Source organism: Sylvia atricapilla, chromosome 6, assembly GCF_009819655.1.
Source record: "Sylvia atricapilla isolate bSylAtr1 chromosome 6, bSylAtr1.pri, whole genome shotgun sequence".
Lineage (NCBI taxonomy): Eukaryota > Metazoa > Chordata > Aves > Passeriformes > Sylviidae > Sylvia > Sylvia atricapilla.
This window is the reverse complement of record NC_089145.1, coordinates 26,495,136-26,502,831: the sequence shown is the minus strand read 5'-3', so window position 1 is coordinate 26,502,831 and position 7,696 is coordinate 26,495,136.

The following is a 7,696-nucleotide window of genomic DNA, read 5'->3' as shown; positions in this document are numbered from 1 at the left end:
TCCCACCATCGTCCCCTCCACCACTATTAATTTTGGACATTTGGAGACAAACCTGGCTCTAAAGCTCCCATCTCTCAGTCCATGATGCTGTTTGCTACCCTGCAGCCTTGACTGCCCCTGATGTGACTGACTGCTGGCCATGTGGGGCTGGGGATGCTCAGCCTGGAAAGAGAAGGCCACGGGGAGGCCTCGCTGCAGGGCTTGAAGGGTCCCATAGGAAAGATGGGGACAGAGGGTTCAACGGGGCCTGTGGTGAGAGGGGAAGGGGGATGGCTTTAACTGCAGGACGGCAATGTAAGCTGAATCTAAGGAAGCTGCTTATTTAATCTGAGGCTGCTGAGGCGCAGGCCCAGGCTGTGCATGGAGGCTGTGGATGTCCCATCCTTGGGAATATCCAAGGAACTGCAACCAACACGGTCTGGGGGAAGATTGCTCAGGTTGGAACACAAGGATCTTTAGGCTCCCTTCCAAGCCGAACTGTTCAGGGCTTCCATCATTCCATGGTCTCCAGTGTTCAGCTTGACCTCACGCTCCTGGCAGTTGTGATGTCACAGTCCAGGTTCCAAGTGGATCTTCCAGCACCCAGCAACGAGCACAACACAACCACTGGCCGTTGTGTCAGCCCACCCTTCGCCCTCGCTCCAAGAGCGCTCCTGTCTCCCTGCCTTTCACCTGCTCCCTGAGACCCCTGTCAGCCCTGAGAGCTCCCGATTGCCTGGATTTTGCCTGGATCAAACCCTGCACGATGCTCGAATTTTTCCTGAGGATGGTACGGTGCCATTCCATGGAGATGGATACCCCTGGACTTCTTGGGTGGGCTGGAGCTCGGTGGGGATGGTGTGGGCCGGGGACCGCACTCTGAGGTTTTGCTACCTCTGCAGGCTGCCTCAGTCCTGAGACCTCCCGCCTGGCTGGATTTTGGCTGGACCCATCTCTCCATGATGTTCCTATTTGTCCTGAGGATGGTATGGTGCCATTCCAGGGAGGTGGACACCCCTGGACTTCCTGGGTGGGCTGGAGCTCGGTGGGGATGGTGTGGGACAGGGACCCCACTCTGAGGTTTTGCTACCTCTGCAGCCTGCCACAGACATCAAGGAAGACGTGGAGGTGGAGATAAAGGTTGATACACAGGAGGACAAAGAAAAGAAGGGAAAAGAGCCTGGAGAGGAAGAGATGGAGGTGGATGTGGAGGAGGACAAGGAGGAAGCCATGGAGGTAGACATACCAATTAACACAGAGGAGGCCATGGAAGTGGACGGAGAAGAGAATGGAGACGAAGAAATGGAGGTGGATGTGGAGGACACAGATGAAGCCATGGAGATAGATACACCAATTGATACAGAGGAGGCCATGGAAGTGGATGGAGAAGACAATGGAGAGGAAGAGATGGAGGTAGATGTGGAGGATACAGAGGAAGAGATGGAGGTGGATATAGAGATTGATACCGAGGAGGAGATGGAAGTGGATGGAGAAGAGAACGCAGAGGAAGAGATGGAAGTGGATGCGAATGATATGAAGGAAGCCATGGAGGCTGAGACACAGATTGACACCCCAGAGAAAAAGAAAGTGGACGGAGAAGAGACCGGAGAGGAAGACACAGAGGTGGATGTGGAGGAGGACATGGAGGAAGCCTCAGAAGTGGAAATAAAAGAGGACATTGACAACTCAGATACTGATGAAAGTGATGACGAGGACATCATTGTCTTGGTATGAAGACCCGTGCCAGCAGCAGGACTGGTATGTGCTCCCCACAGGCAGAGTGGGCCCCCTGACCCCAGGCTGGGGCTGCTCAAGGACGCGGTACCCCCTGTGCCCTGGGTCCTGGTGACCATCCCCAGCCTGCCCTGTCCTTGCTTGTGGCCACACAAGCTCCGTCCCCGCAGGGACACAACCCCCAACCCCAGGCAGGCTCAGTTCTGGCAGCAGAGCACCGCTGTGCCAGTGTGTGCCAGCCTGGGAGCACATGGAACACCCTTGTGCCTGACTGCAGTGACCATGGCATTTGCTTTTCTTCCAGGTCTGAAGAAAATCCCAGACAGAGATGCCACCGTTTTCTACATAGGTTTTAGAGTTGTTTGTTGTTGTTAGCTTTGGCATATAGGTTTTAGGACTTCTTTTGTCTTCTGTAAATACGTTTCATAAATTTCTAGTAGATAAGTTCTTAGGTAAATAAGTTCAAACAGTTGTTCCTGTTACAAATATTCTTACAATTTAAAATGTTCTGCAGTTCGTGTTTGTTGCTGTTCTTCTGAAAATAAAAATCTTTTTTCCACATCCCTGTTGTCTTTGCATTTGCTTTGGGCACAGGCAGCATTTACAAAGTTGTGGTTTTCACTTGTTCCAGGTTCCTAGGGCTGGAGGTCCCTGGGGGAGCTGGCAAAGCCACCCCAGCAGTGGGGACACCTGTGCACAGAGGGGTCCCACTGACAAAGGTCACTCTCTCCTTGCCATTTCTCCGGACACACTTGGTGTCTGTAGGGGCAAATCCCCACGGGCCCTGTACCATGGTGTCCTGGGCTGTAGTTTAAGATGTATTCTATCACCATCTTCAGTTAATGGCCCATCAATGCCTTTTGCATGACTTTAATGGGCCATCAAGGCCCTCTTCCATGACTCATCATCCCATTGTGAGATGCTCCGACCCATGGGGAAGAGCCAAGCATTCTCACACCGGGATATAAGCTGGGATTTGGGACAGTAGAAGTAGCTAGCCCTCACCCACTGGATTCCCAGAGGACCGGAGCTACCAGACCTTTCTACAAGATTTCTGTTGCAGGAAGACCACCTCGTCTGGACTGTTTCCATCACCCTGATCAGGTTGTATTCTGACTCTGTCAGTGGTTTTTCTTTTTGTATTTATTTTATTTTATTTTATTCTATTTTATTTTCCTTTTCTTCTCATTAAATTTTATTTCTGACTTAGAGCCTCTCACTTGGTTTGTTTTCAAAACCACAACACATGGGATCCCATGAGGGAGCAGGGCTGAGCCTGCCTGGGCCTGCAGAGCCTCATCCATGGCTCTTCCCTGGCTAGCCCCAGGGATAACGAGGGTGCACTGGGCTGTGGGCAACCCCTGCTCCCGGGCACCCTGAGGGGCCGGAGACAGCCTGGAGGGAGCTGCAGCACTGGGGCCTCCGGCCTACACGGACCAAGGTCTCCTTTGGAAACCCCTCTGGCACCAGACTCTGCTACAAGCACAACAAGAATTGATCCTCCCCGATAAAGGCACAAATTCGTCCCTTGGACTTTCTAGCACAGCAAATGTCAGCGCTGTAATGCCTGTTCTGCACGCCCTGCCTGGGCACCAAAACATCTGAACCCTCCAGAACATCTTTAATTAGCACCAACCTGCAGAGAGCTATGGGGGGAGAACCCACAGCCACACACAGAGAAATACCTAATGAAGTGAATAAAATTAGGAGACTCCTGGTTGCATGTTGCTGTTCACAGTGTTAGAAGCTTGGGTACTGTATGTCAAGTGCACCTGTACCCATAGTAACTTGTATGCCATTTGTACCCCAGTTTCTGACCCTTATGCTGTATGCCCCTTACCTTCCCTCAAATATTGTACCCCAGACCCCAGTTTCTTCCTCCTTATATGCCCCTTACCTCGAATTGAGCCTCTGCTAGTTCTTTTGCTTGCCTCCTGTCTGCTCCATCTCCTGCTGCCTGCCGGTGTCTGCCCTGCCCTCAAACTGCGGCCGCCATTATGGAGATCCCCGAGACTCCCAGAAAGCTTTGCAGGGAGCCAGCACAAAATGGGTGCCGCAAGCCCTTGGCCAGGACAAGCCGACATAGAATTGAGACCCACAGGAGACAGCAGTAATTCGGCAGCACCCTGGGACATCTACGGACAGTTTCCTGCATTGTGCCATACCTTAGAGAACTTGGAAGGAGGGACAGCCCTAGACCAAAGAAGCTCAGTTTAGTCCCTGAGAACCCCCGTGAGGGAGAACTCGCGGCTCTGCAGCAACGAGGGCAGCGGCAGGACTGATCTGGATCTCCCCCAGTTTCCCTCATGCTCAGGTTCCCAAGATAATTAAAAGCATTAGGAGCAGGGATAGATGAGGGGAATTGTGCCAAGGCTCAAAAATATTTCTCTTCTCAGGCCTGACCAGTCCAGCCAAGGAGAGAGGAAAAGCCTGCATCAGAGAGGGGTGCAATCAAAGCAGTTATCATATTTAGGTATAATGAGAGAAGCTGAAAAGGTGTCCAGTGTTTGGAACAAGATTAGCAGCTCCAGGCACAAGAGGGATGTGACAAAAAGCAGAAAAAAACCCGCAGCATTTCACTTAGTAACAAACCCCACTGCAAGGGATCCCAGCACATCATCTCACAACGGGAGGAAATAACACAGCAAGAAAGGACTGATGTGGAAAATTAATCTCGTCACATCCAAAAGGGGGCTTGCCACCCTTTTTCACACCATTCCTGGATGGAAAGGTGCTGCAGACATGTGTGGTCAGTGCTTGGGATGAGACAATCCCAGTGTTAAATTGGCAGGGTGTGAGGGGTGGAAAACTGAGCTCTTTGGAAAACCAAAATCCAGTGTTTGTGTTGTTGGACGTCTTAAATCCCACCTCAATGGTGGGATGAAATAGGTGCTACTAACCCGATTACTAAGGTATCATGCATCAAGATGACACTATTGTAAGACTTTTTTTTAAAAAGGCCCGTTTAAGCAAACCTCTGCTCCTTTCCCTTTCTTCTCTTCCACAGTTTCTGGAAGAAGCCAGTAGAAAAAGATTGTTTTGGGAACACTGCTTTCAGGACTCTAAAAATTATAGAAGAACTGCTCTGCCACACTCTCAGCTGTTACAGCTCCAAACAACACTGCCTGTCTTTGCTCACGGAGTCACAGCTGTGGTGAGATTTCAACCAGTGCCACAGGACAGGCATTTTTTGGTTTTCTCCTGGAAAGAACTACAGCACTTCTGGGTAGCAAGGCAAACTCGAGTCCCTTTAAATGGCCCTTAGAACTGGACGTGTGAAATGAGGTACACAAAGCCAAAGGCCAGCTGAACCTGTGAGCTCTGAATGGGTCTTACACATTCTTCCCAGGAAGGTGAATGGGAATCACTGGTTTGCCAGGGAAACTGCAATCAGCTGGGATTTTGGGGTAGAAAATGTGCCTTCTGCTCCTCTCAGAGCCAAAATTCCTACACACTTCTTCTAACTCCTTCCGAGATAAGGACCATGTTCAACTGAGTGACAGGGAAGCAAAATGGCAGTCCAGGAATGAATTTTCCTGCGCTCAATCTCCTCCACCCATGTGGATGGTTACTCACTGGCACACAGGAGTAAGGAAGGAACCCAAATGCATCATTGAGTATAAAGTCAGAAGTGTTGAGGATGAAAAACTCTCACAGAGATATCGAAACCACCCCTAAAAACCCAGTTCAGGGAGAGCCTGAGCTATTTTGTGGTTCTAGGCATGGAGATGCTCAGGAGCTTCCACGGATGCTTAGCTGGCAGTAGGATTGTGCCTGAATGTCACTCTGGAAATGCCAGGGGCTCAACTGTGAGCTGTGGGAATGATTTAATTTGCACTGAGAGGGGCCACAGTCCCACAAGGGTCTCTCATCAGGAGCAAACAGCAGCCTGGAGGGTGGGGAATGCTGGATCTGTTACCACTGTGTGCTCATCCTTCACCTTAATGCAGAGCTGCCCAAAAAGTTGCCATGTATCACTTTTTAGATTGCTCCTATTGGGTATATTTTGGAGCAGCTGTTAGATGTGGTTCTTTATGGTGATCCTGTGGGAAGCAGCCATTCCCCTGCTGTGATATCCCCACAACTAATCCTAACTCCTCATTCCCTTTGCTTTGATGGGGAGGTTTTTATCTATTTGTTTCATTGGGTTGGTTGGTTGGTTGGTTGGTTGGTTGGTTTGTTCGGGTTTTTATGGTTTTGGTTTTAGTTTCTTGTTTACTTTGTTATAAAATGACTGGTGAAGTTGCCACAGCCAAAATCCAGAAAATGTAAACCAGGCTCAGCTTTCCAGGAATTACTTTTGACTGTGTTTAGCTGCAGCCCCCAGGCTCAGGATCACCACTATATTTGCAGGTTTTGCTCTGCATCATCAGCCTGCCCAGAGTCTGCTCGCTGTTTCACAAATGGACAAGACAATGGATATTGTGCCAAGCTTCCTTTCAAACAGCAAAACCTGGGTCAGCATGACAGAAAAGCAGGAAAAAAAAAATAAAAATATTCACCAGCTAGAACAGAGCCAGTGTCCCACCATCGTCCCCTCCACCACTATTAATTTTGGACATTTGGAGACAAACCTGGCTCTAAAGCTCCCATCTCTCAGTCCATGATGCTGTTTGCTACCCTGCAGCCTTGACTGCCCCTGATGTGACTGACTGCTGGCCATGTGGGGCTGGGGATGCTCAGCCTGGAAAGAGAAGGCCACGGGGAGGCCTCGCTGCAGGGCTTGAAGGGTCCCATAGGAAAGATGGGGACAGAGGGTTCAACGGGGCCTGTGGTGAGAGGGGAAGGGGGATGGCTTTAACTGCAGGACGGCAATGTAAGCTGAATCTAAGGAAGCTGCTTATTTAATCTGAGGCTGCTGAGGCGCAGGCCCAGGCTGTGCATGGAGGCTGTGGATGTCCCATCCTTGGGAATATCCAAGGAACTGCAACCAACACGGTCTGGGGGAAGATTGCTCAGGTTGGAACACAAGGATCTTTAGGCTCCCTTCCAAGCCGAACTGTTCAGGGCTTCCATCATTCCATGGTCTCCAGTGTTCAGCTTGACCTCACGCTCCTGGCAGTTGTGATGTCACAGTCCAGGTTCCAAGTGGATCTTCCAGCACCCAGCAACGAGCACAACACAACCACTGGCCGTTGTGTCAGCCCACCCTTCGCCCTCGCTCCAAGAGCGCTCCTGTCTCCCTGCCTTTCACCTGCTCCCTGAGACCCCTGTCAGCCCTGAGAGCTCCCGATTGCCTGGATTTTGCCTGGATCAAACCCTGCACGATGCTCGAATTTTTCCTGAGGATGGTACGGTGCCATTCCATGGAGATGGATACCCCTGGACTTCTTGGGTGGGCTGGAGCTCGGTGGGGATGGTGTGGGCCGGGGACCGCACTCTGAGGTTTTGCTACCTCTGCAGGCTGCCTCAGTCCTGAGACCTCCCGCCTGGCTGGATTTTGGCTGGACCCATCTCTCCATGATGTTCCTATTTGTCCTGAGGATGGTATGGTGCCATTCCAGGGAGGTGGACACCCCTGGACTTCCTGGGTGGGCTGGAGCTCGGTGGGGATGGTGTGGGACAGGGACCCCACTCTGAGGTTTTGCTACCTCTGCAGCCTGCCACAGACATCAAGGAAGACGTGGAGGTGGAGATAAAGGTTGATACACAGGAGGACAAAGAAAAGAAGGGAAAAGAGCCTGGAGAGGAAGAGATGGAGGTGGATGTGGAGGAGGACAAGGAGGAAGCCATGGAGGTAGACATACCAATTAACACAGAGGAGGCCATGGAAGTGGACGGAGAAGAGAATGGAGACGAAGAAATGGAGGTGGATGTGGAGGACACAGATGAAGCCATGGAGATAGATACACCAATTGATACAGAGGAGGCCATGGAAGTGGATGGAGAAGACAATGGAGAGGAAGAGATGGAGGTGGATATAGAGATTGATACCGAGGAGGAGATGGAAGTGGATGGAGAAGAGAACGCAGAGGAAGAGATG